At 40.2% G+C, this 25,364-nt stretch overlaps 1 long non-coding RNA gene across 1 annotated transcript; it reads right to left on the bottom strand.

Annotated features, from left to right (window-relative positions):
• Positions 1 to 17,401: 17,401 nt before the first annotated feature.
• On the bottom strand, positions 17,402 to 20,869 carry LOC109240309. The gene is made up of 2 exons (XR_002070046.1): positions 20,120 to 20,869; positions 17,402 to 17,613 (listed from the first exon to the last, which is right to left on the bottom strand). It is a non-coding gene; the product is annotated as an uncharacterized LOC109240309 (long non-coding RNA).
• Between the last annotated feature and the right edge of the window lie 4,495 nt (positions 20,870 to 25,364).

Raw genomic sequence — 25,364 nt, 5'->3', positions numbered from 1 at the left:
TTCTTTGATTTAGGTTTCCTATTCAATGTTAAATGTGTAGCTTAAACAAGGATTGGTTTTACTTAGTTTCATATTGATTAGAAGTGATTCCTCACTGATATACATGTCAGGATTGCTCAAAATATTTTCAAGCATTGTCATATACTTGCCAAACATGTATTAATCTAAGGTTGTGTTTGGTTCGAGGTCTCAGAGGATTCAAGTTGGGAATGGACTGTTGAGATTTGGTTGCTGTGGTGAAGTTAAGTTTTGGTTTATGAGTTTCCGTGTTTAGTGGTTTGTAATGCTTTAAGGCCCATTTAATCCTTCACACTCTCATGAATATCCAGCTTTAATATCTCTTGTGTTGTAATTATTTTGGACAAACTGATTTGAATGCAGCCTGTACATAGATATATTTGTGTTTAAGTTTGAAATGAAGATTCACCTTCAGTGATATCTAAGTTGAATGTGTATTGATCTAAGATTAGCAATTAGAGGATTAGAATTTTTCACCTTACTGGAGATTAAAAAGTCTTAGACCATGTATTGTTTGTTATTGATTTTTGTTAATCCGAAAACTAAGTGATGAAATCAAATTAGAGTTTAAACACGAGAAATTGCTACTTGTTGTAACGTGATTCAGTTTCACAAATGGAAGTATAGAGTGCAGAAGTAATTTCTATTGTGAAAAAAGTGATTTTAACATTATGAAGCAAGATGGATTGATTATGTTTGTGTGCATTTATTCATGTTAGTGTGTTAAACTCTTGTAGAAATGCCTGAACAAATTTTCAGAATCTTTAGACTTAGATTAATTAGCCCATATGAAGCTGTTGGCATGGACCTAGGCCTTATTTTCAGGCCCAAGTGAAAATTTGCCTCATTGTAGGGGCAAATCAATTCCTTCCAGATTGAGGTGTTTCTGGGCTTTACCCCAAGCCCCAAAGCTGCTGATGTTTGACCTTTTAGAGTTCTCAACGTGAATTCCCCAATCATGCCCAAACGCTAACCCATTTGTCTTTAAATAAAAGCAAATCAGTTGAGTATAGTTAGTTCTTTCATTAACTTTAATCTCACTTAGTGTTAATTATGGTCACAATGACGTTTTCTTTTGAACCGATTTCTAACTCCAAAGCCAATGCACTCCAAAATCTGTAAACCTAGTTTATTCACCAACTGACTTGAGGCCCTTTTCAAATATATTAAAACATTTAGGAAAGTTTCAATGTTCAAACATTGCATTTAGGCGCGCACTTAATTTATTATCGTGATTATGTACACGTTCGCATGACACGATTACGATTTTTAAAATGAATATTCATAGCAATGCTTTAGATGTGCTTTTAATCTACTATCGTGATTGTGTATACGTTCGTGTGACATGGTTACAATTCCCAAAAATAAATCGAAGTATGCGTTCGCGCAACTTTGGCCAAACAATCCAAAATTAACAAAAGCGTGACTAATTGTGTACACGTTCATGTGACATGATTTTCGCGACCCGAATAAAGCGGATTTACACATATGTAATCCGTTTCAAAGATTAAATACATAAATGCCATAATTAAAAGCGGTAAAAGGTAAAATGCACATAGGTTCTAAAATACGTAATTAAATATTTTAATTAAGTCAGTTATGATTAAAGCGACCGTGCTATAACCACAGAATCCGGAAATGCCTAACGCCTTCTCCCGGGTTAACAGAATTCCTTGCCTGGTCTTCTGGTTTTGCAGACTTTAAACAGAGTCAATTTTCCTCGATTTGGGATTTAAAATAAACTAGTGACTTGGGACACCATAAATTTTCCCAAGTGGCGACTCTGAAATTAAATAAATAATTCCATCTCGATTAATGCCACTTAAATTGGAAAAATTCCCTATCCCTTCGGGAAAAAGGAGGTGTGACAGCTCTGGCGACTCTGTTGGGGAAAGGAACCCAGAATCTCTGGTTCAGGGTTCAGAATTCGAGCTTGTAATATAATTTGTACTTGGCTTTCTTGTTTGTTGATATTACTGTGTTTGTGGGCCTAATGTGCTAGTTGCCGCTTATTTACCGCTTTGATACTGTTTGAACAGTATTAAACTATCTTCTTACGCCTCCCTTTTGAGTCTTCTAAAATATGGTGCACACGTATGCGTGGCCCATTTTTCTGTTCGAAGTCATACCAAATAGAACGAGGTTGGGTCAGCAACTAGGCCAGGTAGACTTTCGTGCTTCCGATCATTGCCCCTACCTCGGCTCGAGCTATCCGCTTGGGTAACACATGTCTAGAACACAACCCAGGATTAAACCTAGAATGACATAACCTCATGCCAGATCCCTAGTAGGAACGTTTGTTTGCATCACGTGCATTTGACTTTGGGGACTCAACACAGGGGTGGGTCCATCTAGGACAGGTGTACCCGAAATAAAAGACCATCCTGATGCATCTTACGTGTTATTTGTACATTTATTTGCTTCAGCTTGCATGTTGATCAGCTAGGAAATGACAATCAAGAGAAAAACCAAGGTGATGTAGGAGAGAAAGCTCGGTTCTGAAAACCCCGGTATTTAAAAATGTCCCGAAACTCTGCCGAAATTTTTCAAAAAAAAAAAAAAAAAAAGAAAAATGAAAACAAAAAAAAGTCTTTTTAAAATGAGTCAATATCATGTTTTCCGGGTTATGTCAAAACTAACCGAACTACGCAGGTCTGATTCTCAGCGGATGTGACATACGTAGGCAACCTACATAAGGTTCGGCCTCACTTTTGCAAAAATAACCATAAAATAAAATAAATATGTCCAGTGTTTGGTCAAAAGAATAAGCCGACCCAGCTTAGGTTGCGTCTTGATCCGTTTTGCCGGAATAGCCTTAGAACATCTTCAAATTGTCGAAGGGCTATTCTCGCAAATAATGGACGTGTCTGTCAATGGAAACTTTTTCCATAAAGTGCCCTTCTGCGGCCTCAAGCTTTATTTGAAAGTGTGAAGGGGCCATTGTTGCAAAAATAGTCACCTGTTGCTAATATTGCACAAGTAGCCACCCTCCTTTCATTTTTCTTTAGAAAATTGAAAACTTGTTTTGCAAAAAGAGTCCACTGGAATCAACCCTAAACTTAACCATCTACAGGTACAAAATAAACACTGTCCAGAATCTGCCTTAAAGGTCGTAGAGCAGGCTCCACTGTAGCTTCAAATGTGGTGGTATGACTTAGACAAAGATGGTCAGGATTGGGTAACAGAGCATTTGGGCGCTCTCATAGACATTATGAATGTTAAACCACAGGATGATCTGATTAAGGCCTTGGTAACTTTCTGGGATCCCGCCCACAACGTCTTCCGCTTCTCAGATTTTGAGCTTACTCCCACCTTGGAAGAAATAGCTGGATATGCTGGTTTTGGCGGGGACTTGAGAAATCAGCAACTTATATTTCCAAGACCTCCCTCTGTACACCGATTCTTTAATCTCTTGAACATCGGTAAGCAAATAGAGAAGACCAATATAAACAGAGGATGTTGTTCCTTTTATTTCTTGTGTTCCAGGTTTGGGCACTCAGTTGGGTTTGAAACCCACAAAAAGGGGTTAAACAACAAGCAAAATAAGAGCACCTGGCAAATTCATCGTCGCTTTGCTTTCATAGTGGCATTTCTGGGAATTATGGTCTTCCCGAATGCAGAAGGGACAATAGATATCCGCATGGACAGAATTGCGCGAGTCCTCACTACCAAAGAAAAGCATACTTTCTCCACTAATATTGGCGGACATTTATCGAGCATTAACATTGTGTAAGTCCAGGGCTCAGTTCTTTGAAGGTTGCAACATTCTTCTGCAAATGTGGTTGATCGAGCATCTCCGCCATCACCCCAAATTCATGAGCTATGGCCCGAGCTTAGAACAACTTCATTGGGAGTTATGAGGAGAGGGTGAGAGTTACAATTCTCCATAAGGGTTTGAAGCCTGGGTCTTCCATCTAAGAACTCCAAAGGCAATCCAGATTGAATGAACTTTGGGATGGCTCCCGGTAAGGGAAGTCATACACATGACGGCTACCAAAAGCTATCTGCTATTAATAGGTTTAAGAAGTGTCCAACCGTACGCACCGGAGAGAGTTTGAAGATAGTTGGGAAGATATCAGGTGGTGATCGAAGACAAAGATTTGACTACCCAAGTCATTGAGCTACATCCAGAAGCTCCACTCCCCGAGGCTTTAGTCCAACAAGATTGGAATGGTTGCCGATATCTGAAAGATAACACCCAAGTACCAGATCCTGCGAAGGGTGAAGTAGACCTAGATTATGCCATATGGTTTGAGAAAAGATCTTGTGCTGATGATTATCCAGATCTCGAACCCGAAAGGCCCGCCAAAAGACCTCATATTCAGGCTTTTGATGACAAAATCCGAGAACGGTTCGCCTGGGGAGAAAAGGAGAAGAAATATCAAGCCACCATTCATACCTTAGAAGAAAAGTTGAGAAATGTCACATTTAAAAACGACTTATAGGCGCAAGAAGCTGAAGGTGAAAGGAGAAGGTTGACCCGGGAGAATGAGGCGCTCCGAGCCCAACCCCGGGACATGAGGATATTTGCTGAAGCGCCTGTAAGGAGCGAGAAGGATGAGAAACTCATAAGCGGTTTAAGGTTGAAGGTGCATGATTATGCGGCCGACCTAACAAAGGCTGAGAAATATTTGTTAAGGGCTCAAGCATAGTTGGCAAAAGGTGCGGAAGAACGGACAAGGCTGGCTCACCAACTGAAGCAGAGATACGACAAAGAGGTCACAATTTCAAGGAAGAAGCTGGCCATCCTTGAAAATGAAATGGTACAACAAACCAAGGACTTCAAAGCGGAAAGAGAGCATTGATATACATTGACGTCCCGATTGGAAGAAGACATATAACAATTGCAAGACCAAAACCATACGGCCATGCAGGTGTTGGAGGCCTGATCACAGCAAATTGGGCGCCTGCTCCAGGAAAAGGGTGTCATTAGAATGATGATTAAGGAAATTGTTGATTATGTTGCAATGAAGTGCCATGAATGCGAACATATTACTAGGTCCATGTTCTTTGCTGCTGTAATGACCTTTGTCCGTTAGGTGATGGCTGATTTAGAGTACTTTCAAGAAGAGATTACACGCAGGCCCGCGTCGAGACCGACTAATGTCCCGCGGGCCCCGGAGTAGCATTGGAGGCTCTTATGTATTCCTGATTTTCGTTTGGCTTTAAGTCTGTATTTCACCTTTTCGAGTCTATTACTCTTTTCAAAGTCTGTTTTGAGTCTATATGTTCCCTTTTAATCGTCAGTATTTCCGAGTCTTTGTAACAGAAAAACCCAAAAAGATTTTATTTAATGAAATATTGAAAACCCAAAATTTTCTTTTCTTTTATTTCGCATTTATTCCATGAACTACATAATGATCTGATACATGCGGCGTCGTGATACGTAGGCAATCCTCATCGGATTCGATCATAATCATAAGACAATGTGAGTGAAAACAAAACCGTAAAAGAATTAAAAAGAGAGAGAAAGAACAGGGAAAAATTAAGTGGAAAAGAAGGAAAAGAGTGAAGAAATAAAAGAGCGAAAAACAGCAAAAGAGGAAGCAAAAGAATCAGGATTTGAATCTTGAGAAAAGAGATAGTAAAAAGCCGGGATGAAACGCACAATCATTGCACAAAACATTTAGAAGCGTTAACCGTTAAGGTGCATTGCATCCCCAATATGCGATTCCCTATCTGTTAATTATCTCAAACTAAATAGTCTATTGTGTGTGCAAAATAGACAAGTCCTGTTTCAGGTGACTGATTTTTGTGGTAATCTGGCTTCCCATCCTTACTTCACAAGATCCAAAGGCAGTGTTCCTATGGCCTCCGAAAGTCATCTACCAATGATTGAGCCTGAGGATAACCCGGTATCGGTTATCCCACAGTCAGAATCAGCAGCTGGTGAAGAAAATAGAAGGTTGCGTTGTCGTATGTTAGAGATGTGGGACACTTAATCTAATGGAAAAGAACCGCCCAATACAATCCTGGATTTCCTGAACTGCTTCCCAGGACAAAAGGAACCTCCAACGTCCCCATTCCCGTAACCAACCCATTCATCCCGTTTGGGTACCCCACTTTATCAGCTAATTTCACCGGTATGCCTTCTGAGGTTCGCCCCTAAGCACCATTTTCGAGAGTATCTTCTATAGTATTCACCGCACCACCAATCCCTACTACGGCACACCCAACAATGCCTAGGCCATGCTTCGAACTGTCAGCTTTGACTTTTTAAGTACCATAATCTCAGCAAGACACAGCTCATGTCACCCCAAACTCCTACCCTTAGCACCCGCAATACGAGTCTCCAGTGGAACAGGAAAGAACGGCAAGAAACCCCGAGCAAGAAGAAATGGCTCGGAAGAAGAAAAGTCCCAAACAAAGTTTCAAGAACATGCAAGGCCTGAGTGGCCAAAAAAGTGTTTCGTACTCCGATATGTGCATGTTTTCTCATGTTCATTTGCCCGTTGGATTTAAAATGCAAAAATTCGAAAAATACGACGGGTATAGAGACCCGATCGCTCATTTGAAAAGATATTGCAATCAGCTGAGAGGGGCGGGTGGAAAAGAAGAACTTTCGATGGCCTATTTCAGGGAGATCTTGACGGGAAATGTGTCATAATGGTACATGGACCAGGACATCTCCCATTGGCATATATGGATGACTTGGCTCGAGATTTTGTCAGGAAATTTCAATACAATGTTGATATAGCACCAAATAGGAATTCCCTGACCAATTTCAAGAAGAAAACCGCGGAAAGCTTCCATGAATACGCTATCAAGTGGCGTGAGCAAGTAGACAGAGCGAAACCACTAATGGATGAGATAGAAATGGTCAATATTTTCTTGCAGGCCGAAGAGGCCGATTACTTCCAGAATATGATGTCTGTCACAGGCAAACCGTTCGCGGAGGCCATAAAAATCGGAGAAATGGTAGAAAACGGCCTGAAAACTGGCCGGATCATAAGTCAATCTGCTTTAAGAGCCACTTCCCAAGCCATCCAGAACGACTCAGGAGGTTTAGCAAATCGAAAGAAGAGGGAAGAAGGAGCCATGATGGCTTCAAGTTCAAAAGGCTCCTGTCGATCCCGTGATCATTCTTACCTGCCTTCCAGAACCCCACAACACTACTACCCCTATCAAGATGCAACATATGCCGTGGCACCGCCTCCCTATATGGTGATGAATGCCCAACCCTATACACGGTCACAACAACACTACAACCAAAACCGAGCTCCACCTCCAAGAAATAACCATCCTCACCAAGCTCCATATAATCCCCGTCCACCATAAAACAACTACCAACATAATACACTCTCCCGTGAGCCTCCCAGGAGAAACGACTTCACCCCTATTGGTGAGTCCTACTCTAAGTTGTTTCCAAAATTAGTACAGATGGGTCTATTGCAACATGTGCCTCCAAACAAGAAAAATTCGGAATCTCCATCATACCGGCTCGGTACTAGGTGTGCCTATCATTCGGGGGCAGAGGGTCATGATACGGAGGATTGTTGGACTCTTAAGAGGGAAGTTGAGAATTTGATAGAACAAAAATGAGTGGTGCTGATGGACGAGAAAGTTCCCAATGTGATTAACAATCCGGGGCTTTGGTGCTGATGGACGACAATGTGATGTCCCTTTTGCCCGAGGCTTGCATCTCACAATGCAGGTAATGATTTACAGGTTGATGATTCCGAGTACTAGGATTCTCGTACCAGCTATTTGGTGATCCTAATTCTTTCAGGGCATTATCATTACCTTACAGTCTTCAGTATTTTCAGTAGTCAATATTTTCAGTATTTCATTAGAGGCTTCGTAGACTAGAATAACAGTTAGACAGAGTCACATGCTTTTCATATTAAGCTATGTTGGCTACAAATATGTTTCAGAATTGTATTAGTATTTCCGCACTTTGATTTATATAATCTAGACTTTCAGTATATCAGCATGTGTTAGTTTATCTTCCGCATTCAGTATGTTATGATACCACATGTTGATTCAGCCAGCCAGTTGGTTCGCTCGGTCACATGTAGTCAGGCACCGAGTGCCGTGTTACGTCCAGGCCCAGGTTCGGGGCGTGACAAAGCTAGGTATCAGAGCACTAGGTTCAAGAGTCCTAGGGAGTCTATGAAGCCGTGTCTTGTGGAGTTTCCTTTATATGTGTGTGCCGGCCACTCATATAAACGACTAACTACCAAGACATTCAGGATTGTCTCCCTTCTTTCTACTCTAGATTGTGCCATGAAGCTTAGAGCAATAGTTAACATTCTCTTCCTTATCGAATTCTAAACGTATTGGATGCCCAAGCGACGCGCAGGAGAAACCTAAAGTCCTAGAGAGGATAATTGCCCATTGGGGTATAATTATGGAGTACATGTTGGTAAATATGAGACTTTAGAGGATGTTAACAATATGATGCAATGGATAGTAGTACAGATTAGAGCATAACCTTATCAGAAAGTACAAAAGCAGTTACCATGTCTTATGGTTATCAGTTTACCTCAGATACAAGTTATACAATCTTTCAGTTAGCAAGTTTATGGTTATTCAGGATGCTAGTTATTAGTTATTCAGTTACCAGATCTCCAATTTTCAGTGTATCAAAATTCATATGACTGGTGAGTACACAGTGATGCCTATGGGTGCTAAAAGAAAATATAACTAACAGTGATTATAGAGAAACCTTCGCATATTTTAGGTTTGGATTAAGACCAAGACTCACCGGAGGGCGCTAGAAGTGATTTATCAGATGATGGTATACTTTGAAAGATAAGTTTGTGCATGGTAGTGTATTCGTATGTGTTTTACCTCCTAGAACAACATCATTTAATTTTTGGAAATGGAGCCACAAGTTGGATGAGGATAGTTCAGATGTCAGACCCTAACATTGATCACTATAGTTTGGACAGAAAAGATCCTATGGGTAAAATACCTAGGAGTCAAAAACATTTGTTATTACCAAAGATGTGATTCCGTACAACTCATGCAAATGACTAGAAGATATGATGTATGAAATGAGAACCAAGAGCAGCCAATAGTGAATTTCAGGTAATGATTTTAAGTTGTTCATATTTATTCAAATCAGAACTAGAAGTACCACGTTAGTAAGTTACTATAACAAGCAACTACTGATGTAGATAAAAGATATGGCAGTTCTCCCTTAGGTTATGTGACTAAATGATTACCCGAGATGTTTATAGTATGATATGATTTAGTATTGTATAGAAAGTTTGGGGTTAGATATCCTAATTTCATTTAAGGCAGATGAATTCCCTAAGTGTGATCCATGCACATAGTTAGAAGAAAAAAAAGGGATAGTATGCGACCGTAGAACAGGGTCGGATGGTGAGGGATGTTAGAATAACCTTATGCTTCACTTTAGTTATTCAAAGCAGAGCAAGAAAACATGATGGTAGCAGGTGGTTAGTAAAAGAATAGTAAGTAAGTTTTGAGTTGATACAGTGAATTAGCAATTTCAGCAGAGCTAGTAGAGGTACAATTTGATTCACTTAGCCAAGTTAACTCTAGTGAGTGGATGACAGTTTGAAATACCGAACGCGTGTTAGAACCCAAAGAGTTTAAGTTAAACCTGAAGTACAATGACAGTGGGAAAAAAAATCAGCTAGCAGTAAGAGAGCAAACTACAGAAAAATAGCCTTTAAGAGTTATGGAAAAGGGGTTTCTCCAGGATTCACAGTGTGAGCAGAGTTAAATTATTAAGGTTGGGTATGATAGTTGTTAATACATTAGCTTTCCGTTAAGTGAATAATTTAGTTTTTCCAAGTAAGAAAGATTTCTCAGAAGTAAGTTGGAAGATGAGTCGTCATTGACGTAGAGTGCAAAGAATTGCAGAAAATAACGAAAGTAATTTGGATCCCAACAAAAGAGAAGGATCCACAAGTATAAGACCTTTGGTCTAAGGGGTGATGTGAAAATTTTCAGTAAGTCCAGTTAGAGATTTGAAACTCGAATAGTAGCATAGAATATGAAAAAGAAAATCAGTTCGGTAATGAGGAAAAATTGTATAATTACCACAGGGATTATGTCCAGCATGTGTAAGAAACACAAAGTGAGTATAATGATCACCGAGTTTAGTTATTGATGATAAAGTGATCACAGAAAGCTATAAAATCATGCCCAGTTATGTATCACGAGGGTAGTGCCATTGCAGGAGACTTTAGTCTTCGGAGTACTGGTTAAAGACTTAGCTCACCACAATTCTATAAGTTCTTTTAGGAAGTTCTTAAGAAGATAAAGTGGGGGAAGTATAACTCATGATTAAGGTAGATAAGAGAACTCTGGTAAAAGAAGTTCACCAGCCAAGATAGGAGTTCGACTTCGGACTCTAAAGATGACAGAGTTGTTGTCTAGAACATGACTTGTTCCCCTTAGTAGCCATTGAGAAGGAGAAACAATTTGATGATCCCTACGTGTTGCAGTTGAAAGAGGAGATTCACAGGTATAAGACGATGGCTTTTGAATAAGGGGGAGATGATGGTACTTTGAGGTACTAGGACAGATTGTGTGTTCCATACATTGATGGACTTAAAGAGGGAAGATCATGTTAGAAACCCATAATTCTAGGTATTCTTTCCATCCAGGTTCCCAAATATGTATCATGGTCTTAAGAAGGTTTATTGGTGGACCAACATGAGAAAGAACTTCACAGACCTTTTGGCCAAACTGTCTGAAATGTTAGCAAGTGAAAGTCGGGTAGCAGAAAGCCTACTGTTTTATCACAGAATACACATCCCTTCGTGGAGATGGTAAATATGGACCTTATAATAGGATTATCTCGCTCATTTTGAAAGCATGATTTTTTTGGGCGAAGGTGTAGACTGCCAATTAGTTGGTCCGAAGTTGGCGAAACAGAGTTATTGGGACCAAATTTGGCCTATCAGACTATGGAGAAAGTTAAATCGATTCAAGAGCGTTTGAAGACGACCCGAAGCCGCCAAAAGTCCTATTCGAGGGTGCGGCATAGATACCTAGAGTTTCAAGTTGATGATTGGGTGTTTCGTAAACATTAGCCTATGAAAGGCGTTATGAGATTTGAGAAGAAGGAAAAGCATAGTCCCTGCTATATTGGGACATATAGAATCTAGCGAAGGATGGGTCAATTAGCTTATGAGTTAGAGTTGCCACCGGAATTAGTGGTGGTACATCCAGTATTTTACGTGTCATGTTATAACGTTCAAGTTCCAGCTCACAAATACTCATGTCAATTCAGTACTCAGATACTCATGCCAGTTCAGTACTCAAATACTTATGTCAGTTCAGTACTCAGATACTCATGCCAGTTCAGTACTCAAATACTTATGTCAGTTCAGTACTCAGATACTCATGCCAGTTCAGTACTCAAATACTCATGTCAGTTCAGTAGTCAGATACTCATGCCAGTTCAGTACTCAAATACTCATGTCAGTTCAATACTCAGATATTCAAGTCAGTTCAATACTCAGCTACTCATGTCAGTCCAATACTTAGATATTCATGCCAGCTTAGTACTCTGATATTGATGTTAGTCCAATTCTCAAATATTCGTGCCAGTTCAATATTCGAATATCCATGCTAGTTCTGTATTCATGTATCCATGGCAGACCAATATTCAGTCAATGCAACAGTCATTAAGTTCAGGATATCAACAGTTCAGTAATCATGTATTCATTCAGTTTAGTATGCAAGTGTTAATGAAAGTTCATGTTTGCACCAAACTCATTTAAGGTCCGGAGTTAGCAGAAGTTACAGTCAAGACAATCATTCGAGGACGAATGATCCCAAGGGGGAGATAATGTAACATCCCGTACATTTGGACTAGGTGTGGACATATTAAATAGGTATTAATTTGATACTTTACACATGTGAAGTCGCATCGGGATGATTATGGCTGAAAATAGTTGTTTTGGAATCAAGAGGAGAGTGAGGTCCATAAGATTTGACAAAATCGACCAAGTTTGCTGAAGGTCCGTCTTCCAACAGGTTTTAGTGAAACTGTGTAAGGAATATGGAAAAAATCAAAGCACGAAATTTTAGGCCTTCGAAATAGCTTTCCAACGATATATTGTGGAGCCCAAACGGAGCTCTGTGCAAAAAGTTATGCCCGTTTTACTAATGGTATGCAACCACCGTGGACCGCCGTGTTTTACCGCGACCTGTGGCGAGGCAGTGTTCCAGCGATTTACCGCGGTCGGGACCGCGGCCGCGCCAACCGGGACGCGGTGGACGACTTGGAAAGTCATATTTATAGCCCTATTTCGTCCCCCACAGCCCCAAAACATGAAAACTTGCTCTAGAAAGTAAAGCTCTCAAAAACCTAACTCCTCAAGGGTCCCTCCACCACCCAAGGTAAGTTCTAATGGTGATTCTAAGTTAATTTCAATTTCCCAACATCTTATTAACATGGGTAAAACCTCCATATCATTAGATATTCGATTGGGACACCATTGTTGAGAGAAGAAACCCTAGAACTCGAATTCAAGAAGATTGAACGTCGAAAAGGTAATATCTTCACCCTCTAATTGATTCTATCATTGATTAATGATTATAGACTCTATTTAATGACATATGAGTTGATGGGTTTGATAGCAAAGTATGAACGGTTACAGGTTTGGGTTGTTGATTGGTTATTACTGGTTATGGGTGTTGATTACCTTATGGGTGATAAAGAATAATGTTGATTATAACCATTTGAGACTTTAGAATTTATCTAGGAGCAAGATAATGGGTTATTGGGTGTAGAGACATCATTAATAAGGGCTATGAAGCTTTATGCCACTAAGTGTTTGATAAAATGTGAGCAAAACATGACTATTGTTGCTAATTTGGAATCCCATTGACTTGTATTGATATAGATTGAACTTGAAAGGGTTGGCAAATGTTGTATTATGCTCAAGAGCAGGAAGTTAAGGTATGTGAGGCTAACTCTCTATGTTTGGGAATGTTAATGATTCTCCCTACATTACGTTTCTTTTACGACGTATCAATTGCCTCAAAAATATAGCTAAGCCTAGTTCCTTGAATAGTTGTAGAACTTCTATTCTCTAGCTTCGTAACTCGTTCATGACTTTCATTCTGAACGTTGTGAGCTCAGTTCGTCTTCAATATAGACTTGGGTTTGATGTCCCTAAGTCTCAGTATAGCTTACTCAGCACGTCATAAACAGTTGAAGTTTCAGTGTTCATAACCAGTTCAAGAATACATGTCTCATTCTAGTCCTATTCAGTATTCTAGTATTATGTCACTCAGTAGGATTCAGTATTCCAGTATTATGTAACTCAGTATGATTCAGTATTCCAGTATAATGTAACTCAGTGTGATCCAGTATTCCAGTATCATATAACTCGGCGTGATTCAGTATTTTACTATTATGTATTGCAGTATGATTCTCAGTTCCTGATTTTAAATCCCTGAATGTTGAACACCTATATTTGGGCCTGAGGCCGCAGTTTATGCTTTATGCATCTTTGGACCTGAGGCCGCAGTTTATGTTTTATGCATCTTTGGGCCTGAGGCCGCAGTTTATGCTTTATGCATTTTGGACCTGAGGTCGCAGTTATGTATACGTATACTTGGGCTCGAGGCCGCAGCTTGTGCACATATATATATTGGGCCTGAGGCCGCAGTTTAATATTCAGATAAACAGGTTGTTCATCATTCAGAAGAGGGAGTATTCATATCCTTACTTCCTTTGTTCAGTTCAGTTATCAGTAATCCGTTCAGTTATCGGTTATCAGTTCAGTAACAGTTATTAGTTCAATTATCACTTATCAGTTATCAGTTCAGTAACAGTTATCAGTTCAGTTATCAGTTATCAGTTATCATTTCAGTTTCAGTTTGAATATTTATCATTTCAGTTATCAATTATAAATTCTCAGTTATCAGCTTAGTTTCAGTTTCAGCATTTATAATTCTTTCTTTTAGTTGCTTTACATACCAGTACAATTCAAATGTACTGACGTCCCTTTTGCCCGGGGCCTGCATCTCACAATGCAGGTAATGATTTACAGGTTGATGATTCCGAGTGCTAGGATTCTCGTGCCAGATATTTGGTGATCCCAATTCTTTCAGGGCATTATCATTACCTTACAGTCTTCAGTATTTTCAGACAGTTAATGTTTTCAGTATTTCATTAGAGGCTTCATAGACTAGAATAACAGTTAGACAGAGTCACATGCTTTTCATATTAAGCTATGTTGGCTACAAATATGTTTCAGAATTGTATTAGTATTTCTGCACTTTGATTTATATCATCCACACTTTCAGTATATCAGCATGTGTTAGTTTATCTTCCGCATTCAGTATGTTATGATACCACATGTTGATTCACCAGCCAGTTGGTTCGCTCAGTCACATGTAGTCAGGCACCGAGTGTCGTGTTACGTCCAGGCCCAGGTTCGGTGCGTGACAAAATTTCACACAATTTGGGCTTTAAATGATCTCAAAATGTCCACATATTTACTTATCCATCAAATGTCTCTGTTGTTTCATGATTAGACTAACTTTCAAGATCAGGCTGAGAATTCCACGTGCAAGTCATGTCACTAGAGTCAGCATGAAAAGAACTATAAAAGAAAAAGAGAACTAAGCAAATACGGACTAGAAATAACAGAAAATAGAAAATTGCATTAGACATAAGGTGAAAAGTTTTGAACAGTGAAACAAGCACAACAAAACTTGGGTTACAACCCTGGAACGATCTTAGATAACACTAGATGAGTTACTACGACTAAACGAACTAGGAAAAATAAAAGGATAGAAGGGTTTGAGTCGCAAGACAATATCCGAATTACAACCCTGAAATAACCCGGACAACTAAAATGACGACAGAATAAACTACCAGGGCTCCTTCATGGCTAACCAATTAAGGAGTGTCTTTCCAATTACTAAACTCTACATCTTAGCCACTGAGTCACATATCGACATTACTAGGACCTTCATAAGTCTGCTTCACATTGACCTCAGCAAATTGCTTTTGGGTCCTCTTTGCCGTCTCGTTCTTAAGAGCAACTTCTGGAACTGAGACTGATAGCACTGAAAATTTCGCGGCGAGTGGCCCTACAAGGGATTCAGAAGAGCTCTCATATTCCTTTTCAATACAAATCATACTCACCATATGGGTCTCATTATGAACAGACAATGGACTTTGGCTAGTGTCTGCTGCATCTGGATTTTGCACGGTAATGTCACCTACATCAATAAGCTACTGGACAGCTCTTTTCATATGCCAACACTGTTCTATACTATGCTCCAGGGCATTAGAGCAATATGCTCACCTTTGAGAATAATCGAAATTCTTTGGAAGAGGGTTCGACATTTTTATCTGAATGGGCTTCAACATATCCAATTGTCTCAATCTTTGGAACAAACTAGCATATGATACTCCAATAGGAGTGAAAGTCTTTTCTTTTTGTTGTTGCCTTTTCATTTTGTACTCTGGCCTCGGTTGGAACCTTTTGCGTGTAGGTGGTTGATATGCTTGAGGAGGCGGGTAAGACATTTGTGGAGGAGGTGCAGGCCATTGCGGGTCTTGTGGATGTGGAACATATGGCAGTGCATTGTAGATAGAGTACTGGGAAGGTGAGGTATAGCTTTGGGGATTTTGTGGAGAGAAGTAGCATTGGGGAGGATTATCTGGAGTACGAGGATATTCATGGGGTCGATATTGAGGCTAAAAGCGTTGAGCAGGAATGCCCACTGGATCTTGTCGTTGGCGGGGTTTAACAACATCTTTTCTATTTCTCTTTCTTCCCCCCAAATTTACTGAGATGTTTAGAATGTCTTATGTAGTATCTTTCAATGCAGAATAAATCATGATTTTGCCTGACTTGATTCCTTCTTCTACCATCTCCCCCATTTTTACCACATCATTGAAAGGTTTACCCAAGGCCGGGATCAAATGACTGAAGTAGGTGGGCCCCTGGGCTTGTAGGAAAAGCTCAACCATTTCTTCTTCACCAATCGGGGGACTGACCCGAGCAGCTTCTTCCCTCCATCTGAGCCTAAACTCCCTAAAACTTTCCTCGGGTTTCTTTTCCATCTTAGATAGGGAGGAGCGGTCTGGGATAATGTCTATATTGTACTGAAAGTGTCGAACAAAATCTTGAGCCATGTCATCCCATGCATGCCACTTACTGACATCTTGACGAGTATACAATTCCAAGGCTGCCCCACTCAAACTCTCACTTAAACACGTCATCAACAAACCATCTTTTTCCCCAACAGTTCTCATTTCACTGCAATAACCCTTCAGATGGGCTACTGGATCTCCACATCCGTCATACAAGTTAAACTTCGGCATTTTAAACCCTGCTGGCAGATGAACATCAGGGAACATACACAAGTCATTGTAGGACATGTTAATATGATTTCCCATCCCTTGTATGTTCTTTAAGGATTGTTCTATACCTTTCAGCCTTCTAAATATCTCCCCTCGCTCTTCTCTCCTTGTGAACTTTTTATTTTCAACATGAGGCTCATTCCGAAGGCTATGAGTGTATGAATCCGGGACCTGGTGGGCAAACTCTGAGGGTAGTATTGGGTATCATGAGGTTTGAACTGGTGTTCACTGTTGGACCTAAAAAGAGGTTGTTTAGAAGATGTGATGGTGGAGGTAGTGGATATGACATGAGGGCTATTTTTTGGAAAGATAGTTGGAGGACGAATGATGGAGCTACTAGGGAGGTTGGGAAAGTTGTGATAAGCGGAAGAATCTGGAGAGTATGGTGGATCATCTGGCACTATAACCGGAGCTTGGGTAAGGGTAGCATCTAGGAAACTAGGTGGTGGCTGGGGTGGTGTCTTCCCAACCATCCAAGACTTATATATGTCCGTCATGCGTTGTCTTAATATCCTTACCTCTTCAACCAACCCATTGTCTCGTTCAACCAGTTGCTTTTGGGCACCAGTATCAACCAACTCAATTCTGTTGTCATCTGCCATTGCCTTTCGACTTTATGTTCTAGAGAAGAGTTACCACTTTAAGAACCACAAACCAACCACCCTTCTGCTATAATGAAGATAACAAAGAGGAACAAAATGAAGTCATCATGTTAGCGTTAGGGCATTCAACATAAGATAATCTCACTTTATGTGCAATGCACCTAGTCAGAATTATCGGTTCTAAAATGACTTCGAGGGTACCAAGGTCATATGGCATCATCCCAATTTCACTCTTCTTGCCCCTTTTCCTCTTCATTTTTTTCTCTTTAACACCCCTTGGTTTTTCATTTCTTTCCTCCCTTTTCTTTTTGATTACCACTCTTTCCTTTCCACTCATTTCTTAAATCCCACAATTTTTTTTATATTAAATGATTCGATCGAACCCTATGTAGGTTGCCTACGTATCATGTCCATCATGAATCAGATCAAGCGTAGTTCTGAAAAAGTAATGGACGAGATAAACTGAAAACAAAAATCTTTTTGAACATTTCATTTATAACCGTTTTTTTTTCAAATACAAAATGGGAAGTACGATGACAAAAGACTCGCCAAACTCTTACACCACCTAAAAGACTCAAAACTACAAGACAAGACAAGACTCAAAAATATAAAAGGTCTCTTCAAACAAGCTCCCAAATGCGATAGTCCTGAGATATCTGTCATGCTCGAGCTCTGGCAAATGAATCCACATCCGAATAAGAAGAATAAGATTAAATAAGGTTATTGACTCAAAACACTATGGCACCTCCTATTGGACACATGCAAGGCATGATTGAGCTATTTTTGCAAAATGACCTACGTGGCCAAGAGTGGCTTGAAGCGCAAACTCAACAAAGGTGACCTCAAAGACATGAAATACCTCACTAAGACTTATATGGATTCAAACTCCCAATAATCATGGCCCAAAATTAATTTGCATAAATGATCGATTTTGCAAAAATGACCGATATGGCCAAAAGTGGATAAAGATGCAAACTCAAAAAGGACAGACCTTAAAGTAATGTGACGCCTAGTTGTATACTCAAGATCCTAAGACATGGGTCATTGAACCACTTTTGTCAAAATGATCCCATTTTGCAAGAATGGTTGATGTGGCCAAAAGTGGCTAAACATGCAAATTCAACATGAATGGACCTTAGAACTGAGAGGACACCTTATTGTAGACTTAGGTCTCTAAGACATGGGATAACAAGCAATTTTAAGAAAATAGCCCTATTTTGCAAAATGACCGATGTGGCAAAAAGTGGCTAGACAGGCAAGATTTGGCTACGACCCCCGAAGACAAGAACCTAAGTCTCACTAGGAAGACCGGACCCTATGTGGGCTGCCTACGTATCCCGCCTCGAAAGACGAGAATCAAGTATGCATAGTTCTGAAAGATTGGATACACGAAAGAAATTAAAAAAAAACTAATTTGGAGAAAAACATAATTTTTTGTCTTTTTGAAAAATGATGAAAAATGTAAAATCTTTTTGAATTTTCCATTTTCATTTATTTTTGGTTTTCTTGAAAAAGTTAAATATAGCTGGGCCCTACTTGCTTCATTTTTATATTTCACCCTCTTTTTTTCTCATTCGTACCCAACAAACATTCGTCAGCCAAATGACCTTTTTACCCTTAAAGAATACAGCATGTAACACATAGGAATGATTAAATATCTTTTTAGGCCATGGGCCCACTTTGACATAATTTGGAGAGGCCTCCTAAAAAGGGACACGGTGCCTGGGACCGAGCCTTGATAAGTGTAAATGACATGATGCAAATAAGCATGACTTAAAGGCTGACCTAAGTTTAGGGTTCACTAGACAAGGCAATTCGGGTCGGCACGTGGTCGATGGAGGCTGCTCTAGCTGTCCGCCCACTTCAGTCTCCCACGCCACCCCCTAAAGACACGGGTGACTCACAAAATGGCCGTGTACGCTCAAATGTACTCTGGAAGACTTGTTGCAGAAAGAAGACACATGGTTATGCAAATGATGACAGTTATAAAATGGTAACCACATAAGCAAAAAACCAACAAAATGGAAAATAAGACAAACAAACCAACTAAACAAAGCAAATAAAGAAAACAAGCACCTCAACCAAATATCCTAAAAGCCAACAAGATCGTAGTATCTGCTCGAACCTGCAACTCCCCAGCGGAGTCGCCAGAGCTGTCACACCCCTTTTTTCACCTCACTAACCCTCTTTAAAATAAATAAAGTTATTTGTAAAGCTGAAAAGGGTTTTCAATTAGAAAGTGACAAAGAATTGTGTTCTAAAGGATTTTTCAGAGTCGCCACCTGACATTTGGTTTTGGTGTGTCAGGTCACCGTTTTTAGAAATAATTTTTTCTTTTAAAACACTTTGGACTCCAAAACTAAGTCTACACTAGAGATTCTAGATAAGGGGGTTCATTTGACTCGGGGAGAAGGTGTTAGGCATTTTCCGAGTTTCGTAAAAATCACGGTTGCGTACCCGATCTAGTTGGCTTTTAAACTATTCAAATTGAGATAAAATACAAAAAAAGGAAAATAAACACAAAAGAGGCTCGAGGTCGTTTCCACCTAATAAAATAAAAATAAAAATAGAAGTACTACAAGTTCTTACTATGCTAGGTTAATGCTCCATCAATGATGCCTCGGCCTCCTTTTACATTCACGCATACCCCGGATAAAAATATATACAAAATCTGCGGGGCATTCCCTTGAATATAAGCTAAAAGGAACGACCTCTCACCTCGAATAAAAAGGAAATTAAGAAAACCTAAGGTTTGCCTACCCAAATATGATCGACCTAAGCATGCTCCTAGCGATCCGTGCGACTAAAAGAGAAATAAAACAAGAAAATCAGAATGTTCCTTAAGCCCAAATTCCTTCTCAGTATCAACCAAGCCTCAAACCCAACTTCAATTTATCCCAAAATCAACCTACGGCCTAAATCAATTTTCAAGACCAATCACAAACCCAATTAATTAGTAAGATATGCTTTTAACAAAATTACAGCCTTCTTCAGCCAATTAATGCACATTAAAAAGTTTTACCAAACCAACAAATAATAATGTTAAATAACTGAAGCCAACAGATGCATTTCAAGATTGATCAAACACAAATTCATTCAAATCGAGGCAAGAGAATATCATGAAAACATGAGAAAGATGACGTCATATAAGCAGTAAAATTGAGAGATTAGAGGGAACCTCAATAAATCAATGTTCTCTTGAATTTTAAGCTGAAAACAGGGACCTTGAACGGAGACCTTGCCTGCAACCTCGAACTCTAACCAAGCGCCGGAAAATTTTGATTCGAATCCAAATACCTCGGCTACTCCATTTCAATTTCTTCTTAGAAATGACTACACGAAACAAGAATTATTTCGTTTTTGGAATTTCCACTAGATCTGAAAGCTATCGGCTGAAGTTTTTTCAAGTTTTGCTCTTCTAAAACTCCCTCTGTTTTTGCTCTTTGTCCTCTGTTCTTTTTTTTTTTTAAATTTTTCTGGCCGTGTGTGGCCGACCAGACCCACCAGTGATCAAATTCGGTGACTGGTCGGCGTGAAGGGACTAGAGGAGTAAGGTCGGTGACTGCTGTGGTCTTGGTGGTGTGCGGTTGGTTGGCTGAAGGTGATGAAGAGGTGGTGGGCGCTGGCGTCTGAGTGGTCAGTGGCTGGCTCATTATTGGGATGAGGGAGTTCGTTGGTTGGTTGGTATGAGGTCTGGCGGGCGGCGGCTGTGGTCATGGTGGTGTGCGGCTGGTTTTGTTGCGGCAGATTTGAGAGGAGGGAGTTGGGGTGGTGGCTGTTCGGTGTGAGCAACCGGTGGTGAGAGGTGGACTGGCGGCTGGGCTATTAGGTGTTAGGTTTTGGGTGTGCTCCTGGTTAAGAAGAAGATGAAGGGGTCTCCTTAGGTCAGTCCCTAGGGTTTTTTGTTTTACGGTGTCTAAGAAGAAAAATAGAAGGGGGTCTTAGGGTTTGGGCTTTAAAATTGGGTCATTCTTTGGACCTCTTGAATTAAGACCAAACAAAATTAGCTTCAAATTTTATACTTTTTCTCCTAAAAATAATATAAAATTTATAATATAAAATATAAAACTAATTTTAATTAATTAAAATAAATAATATTATATCGTGAAACTATTTTGTTATTTTTTCAATATTATATAAAAATAAAAATCATAATAAGTAGTATGACTATAAAACATTAATGAAATTATTTTTGTAATTTTTGTTTTTATGATAAAATAAAATAAAAGAGTCAAAGCTAGTTAATATAGCGATATTAGACCTAAACTAAATATTTAAACGCTAAAATGTGTAAAATCTTGGGGAGAGTCAAAAATTACATGTCTACAAAGTTGAAAGGTTAAGTCCCACATGACTAACCGTCATGACAAAGTTTGGAAAAGCCAAAGGTTTTCCAGGGTCAGAAATGCAATCAGTATTTAGGAAATAACCAGTTGCAGTAGAAAGGGCCGAGATCAAGAGAGCGAAGCATTCAAGGCCACAAAACCAACCACCGTTTCAAACTAATAAATTGTTCTTTGTTTGAAAAAACAGGAAACAGGTGCAATCTAGAAGCAACCTTGCGAGAAGCAGATGCAACCAAAAAGAAATTGCGTAAGGGCTAGAAACAGCTTTGCAGCAACAACTCCAAAAAGGTAAGTCTCCTCCAAAATTCTTTCCCGCATTTACTCATTCTCTGAAACAAAATATTTTAAAAAAAGAAAAAAAATGATGATGAAAATGATGAAGAAAAAAAAGAGAAAGAAAAGAAACAAAAAGTTCAAAATCATGGTATTATAGAGTATCCAATCCTTAGCTGCATTTTTTAACATGGGGTCTCCACTCCCTAGTTTATTTTATTTTTTGACATAGGGTCTCCACCTCCTAGTCGCTTTTCCAACATAGGGTCTCCACTCCCTAGTCGCTTTTCCAACATAGCTTCTCCACTCCCTAGTTGATGATTTTTAGACATAGGGTCTCCAATCCCTAGTCGCTTTTCTAACATAGGGTCTCCACTCCCTAGTTGATGATTTTTAGACATAGGGTCACCACTCCCTAGTCTCTTTTCAAACATAAGGTCTCGACTCCCTAGTTGATGATTTTTAGACATAGGGTCTCCACTCCCTAGTCGCTTTTCCAACATAGGGTCTCCACTCCCTAGTTAATGACTTTTAGACATAGGGTCTCCACTCCCTAGTCGCTTTTCCAACATAGGATCTCCACTCCCTAGTTGATGATTTTAAAACATAGGATCTCCACTCCCTAGTTAATGACTTTTAGACATAGGGTCTCCACTCCCTAGTCGCTTTTCCAACATAGGGTCTCCACTCCCTAGTTGATGATTTTAAGACATAGGGTCTCCACTCCCTAGTTGATTTTTCAACATAGGGTCTCCACTCCCTAGTTGATGATTTTTAGACATAGGGTCTCCACTTCCTAATCGCTTTTCCAACATAGGTTCTCCACTCCCTAGTTGATGATTTTTAGACATAAGGTATCCACTCCCTAGTCTCTTTTCCAACATAGGCTCTCACTCCCTAGTTGATGATTTTTAGACAGAGGGTCTCCACACCCTAGTCGCTTTTCCAACATAGGGTCTCCACTCCCTAGTTGATAATTTGTAGACATAGGCGGATGGGTAGTCGCAGAAGCGGACGGGTAGTCGTAGAAGCGGTGTTGGAATTTTAAATGAATATTCATAGAGGCGGGGATTTGGCCGCATAAGTGGTCCCGCATAAGCGGAAGCGGGACCGCAGAAGCAAAAACTGGACTGGTCATAAAGGGTTTTTATTGAATATTTCATCCGCGAGCTTGGTATATTTTCCTCCATTGTTGAGCGACCTTGAGAGCTTTTGGCGATAATTAAAGGGAGTTTTGACTGGGAATCGATTGGAGGTAAGTCCCTTGGCCTAAATCACGAGTATTATGATAGATTTAACATGGAAATTGGTTGAAATTCATCAAAGGGGTGAAGCTAGGGCTTGAGTTNAATACCCAAGTGGCTTATGAGCATTTCTGAACTGAGCATGGATCGGGCTGCGCGCCGCAGTAGTGGCGTAGTGATTTCTGGACATATGGTTGGCTCGGGCTGCACGCCGCAGCGGTACTGTATTGATATTGGGGCCGAGGGCCTGGTTGATGCCACGAGATGGCTTGATTATTGCGCTTGGGCTGTAGGAGCCCCTCCGGAGTCTGTACACACCCCCAGTGAGCGCCGTCGACGTTAAATACATGGTTGGCTCGGACTGCACGCCGCAGTGGGTACCTGAGTGTACCGGTCATATGCATTGCATTGCACTCATGCATTGGTTCCTGTTTGTATTACGTGTCATGACATTCAGCACTCTCATTTCATTGGCATCCATGCTACTTCTTGTACTGTTTACCAGATACCCTGGTGTTATTTGTTAATGGAGTGCTGTGCTCGAGGGGCTGGCTTACGTGCTGACTTGCACTATCTGTTCGCATTCATTTGCTTAACTGTTGCAAAAGATATTTTCAAAAGAGGTTTTAACTGAGCCTAGATATTTTCTAAGGGATTTTCACGGTTTTACTGTTTTCTCAACGGGTTGTACTGTTCTATATAGCATAATGGAGTGCTTTATGCGATTTCTTGCTGCTCAGTTATTATTTACTTTTATTACTCACGGAGTTGGAGTACTCACTTTACTCCCTGCACCTCGCGTGCAGTTGCAGGTATTTGTTACCCGGTAGCGGGTTTGAGCTGATTGAGGATTTTGTTACCGTAGCTGAGCAAGGTGACCGCCGGCGTTCGCGGCACCGAACTTCGTCTTCTCACTCTAAATTTTATTTTGTATATTATCGGCCTTGTAGTTGTGTTCATATTTCTTTAGATGCTCGTGACTTGTGACACCCCGGTCGGGCTGTGTAGGGTTGTAAATTATCTGTTATAAATGCCATTTAGTCGTATTTATCCATTCATTTATGTTTAATAATTGTTAAAGAGACAAATTGGGTTAGTTGGCTGGCCTTGTCTTCACGAGAGGCGCCATCACGATCGGGTTTGGAAATTGGGTTGTGACAAGTTGGTATCAGAGCCTAGGTTACTAGGTCTCACGATTCATGAGCAGGTTTAGTAGAGTCTCGCGGATCGGTACGGAGACGTCTATATTTATCCTCGAGAGGCTGCAGAACCTTTAGGAAAACTTCACATTCTTGGAATTCTTATCGTGCGTACTTGATTCAGCTTGGAATATAACTCTTAAAATTCCTTCCACACGTCTGTATGCACACGTGAGCGCTCAGTATCATATGTGCCTCGATGGCTTGCGATTCCCCGACCAAGGGGCGAGATGTGATCTTCGTGAGTATGCTGGGCCAGTCTGGAGGACTTGAGGACGGATCTTTGCCTATGGCTTGAGCACCGAGGTGCTGATTGTATGAGCAAGTGTTTTGAACTTATATGTTCGGTATTGTCCCTATTAGCCGGAATGGCGGTTGAATATCCATGTAATGAGTATGCTAGTGCTGCGAGATGTATCTATATGACTTGATAGTGACGAAGAAGTCTGCTGGATAATAAATGAACTGTTAAGTGTTCGATTCCTATTGTGACTTGATGTGTAGCCCGAATTATGGGCGCGTGAAGAATATTTTCGTGTCTCCTAGTTGGAAAGTGAAGTGCATTACATGTGGCGGTATGAGTTCAGACTCAGGAAGACTAAATGACTGTGTAACGTATATGATGGTGGAAGGTGTGCTGGAATACTAAGTTGAGGCGGAGCAGGTGGGTTATCTCCTGCGGAGTGTTCTTAAGTGGTATGCTCCTTATGTGTACGTTAGAAGATCTCATGTGTAATTGAAAGATACGTGCTGTAATTTGAAAATTTGGGTCGCTTAAGAGAGTGGACTCAGCTGATGTGGGGATGAATGCGAGGTTTACAGAGGATTTCAGTACTAGATGATCTGTGTTTTCATACACTTGTAAGTGATTTGAGTTTAATTTCACTATGGTATTGTGGCATCATTAGAGTAAAAGTGTTATGAGTTGTTGAGTGTGTCTTGATACATGGCTTCGAGCCAAGTTGGGGAGGTTGCTGTGATTAGCTGATTGCACGGTTACGTGCTAAGTTGGTTCCGTTTCGAGGTATGCTGGCGGATCAGTTCGGGTTGCAGAATATTGAGCCGAGGATGGCACGGGTGAAGCAAAATTTTGACAAAGGTTATATGGTGCTTCGTAGATGTGTGAAAATAATAGGATGTCTTGAACTGTTGTCGATAAAGAATGCTCAGTGTATAGAGAAGGAAGATGTTTGTTTGTATTGAAATGAGGTCGTATCCTGCGGTGTTAGAGTGCTAATAAGGCACGGGTGGTTCTGTTCGTTAAGTCAGGTAATTTGCAGTTTGAATAAGAGTGAATGACTCTCGAGAATGGTTTTATTGTGTTCAAGATTCTACATGTAATAATCAGGTGTCTTAAGGTT

Source organism: Nicotiana attenuata, unplaced genomic scaffold, assembly GCF_001879085.1.
Source record: "Nicotiana attenuata strain UT unplaced genomic scaffold, NIATTr2, whole genome shotgun sequence".
Lineage (NCBI taxonomy): Eukaryota > Viridiplantae > Streptophyta > Magnoliopsida > Solanales > Solanaceae > Nicotiana > Nicotiana attenuata.
Note: the sequence above shows the minus strand (reverse complement) of the source record. Positions and strands in the feature narration are given on the sequence as shown.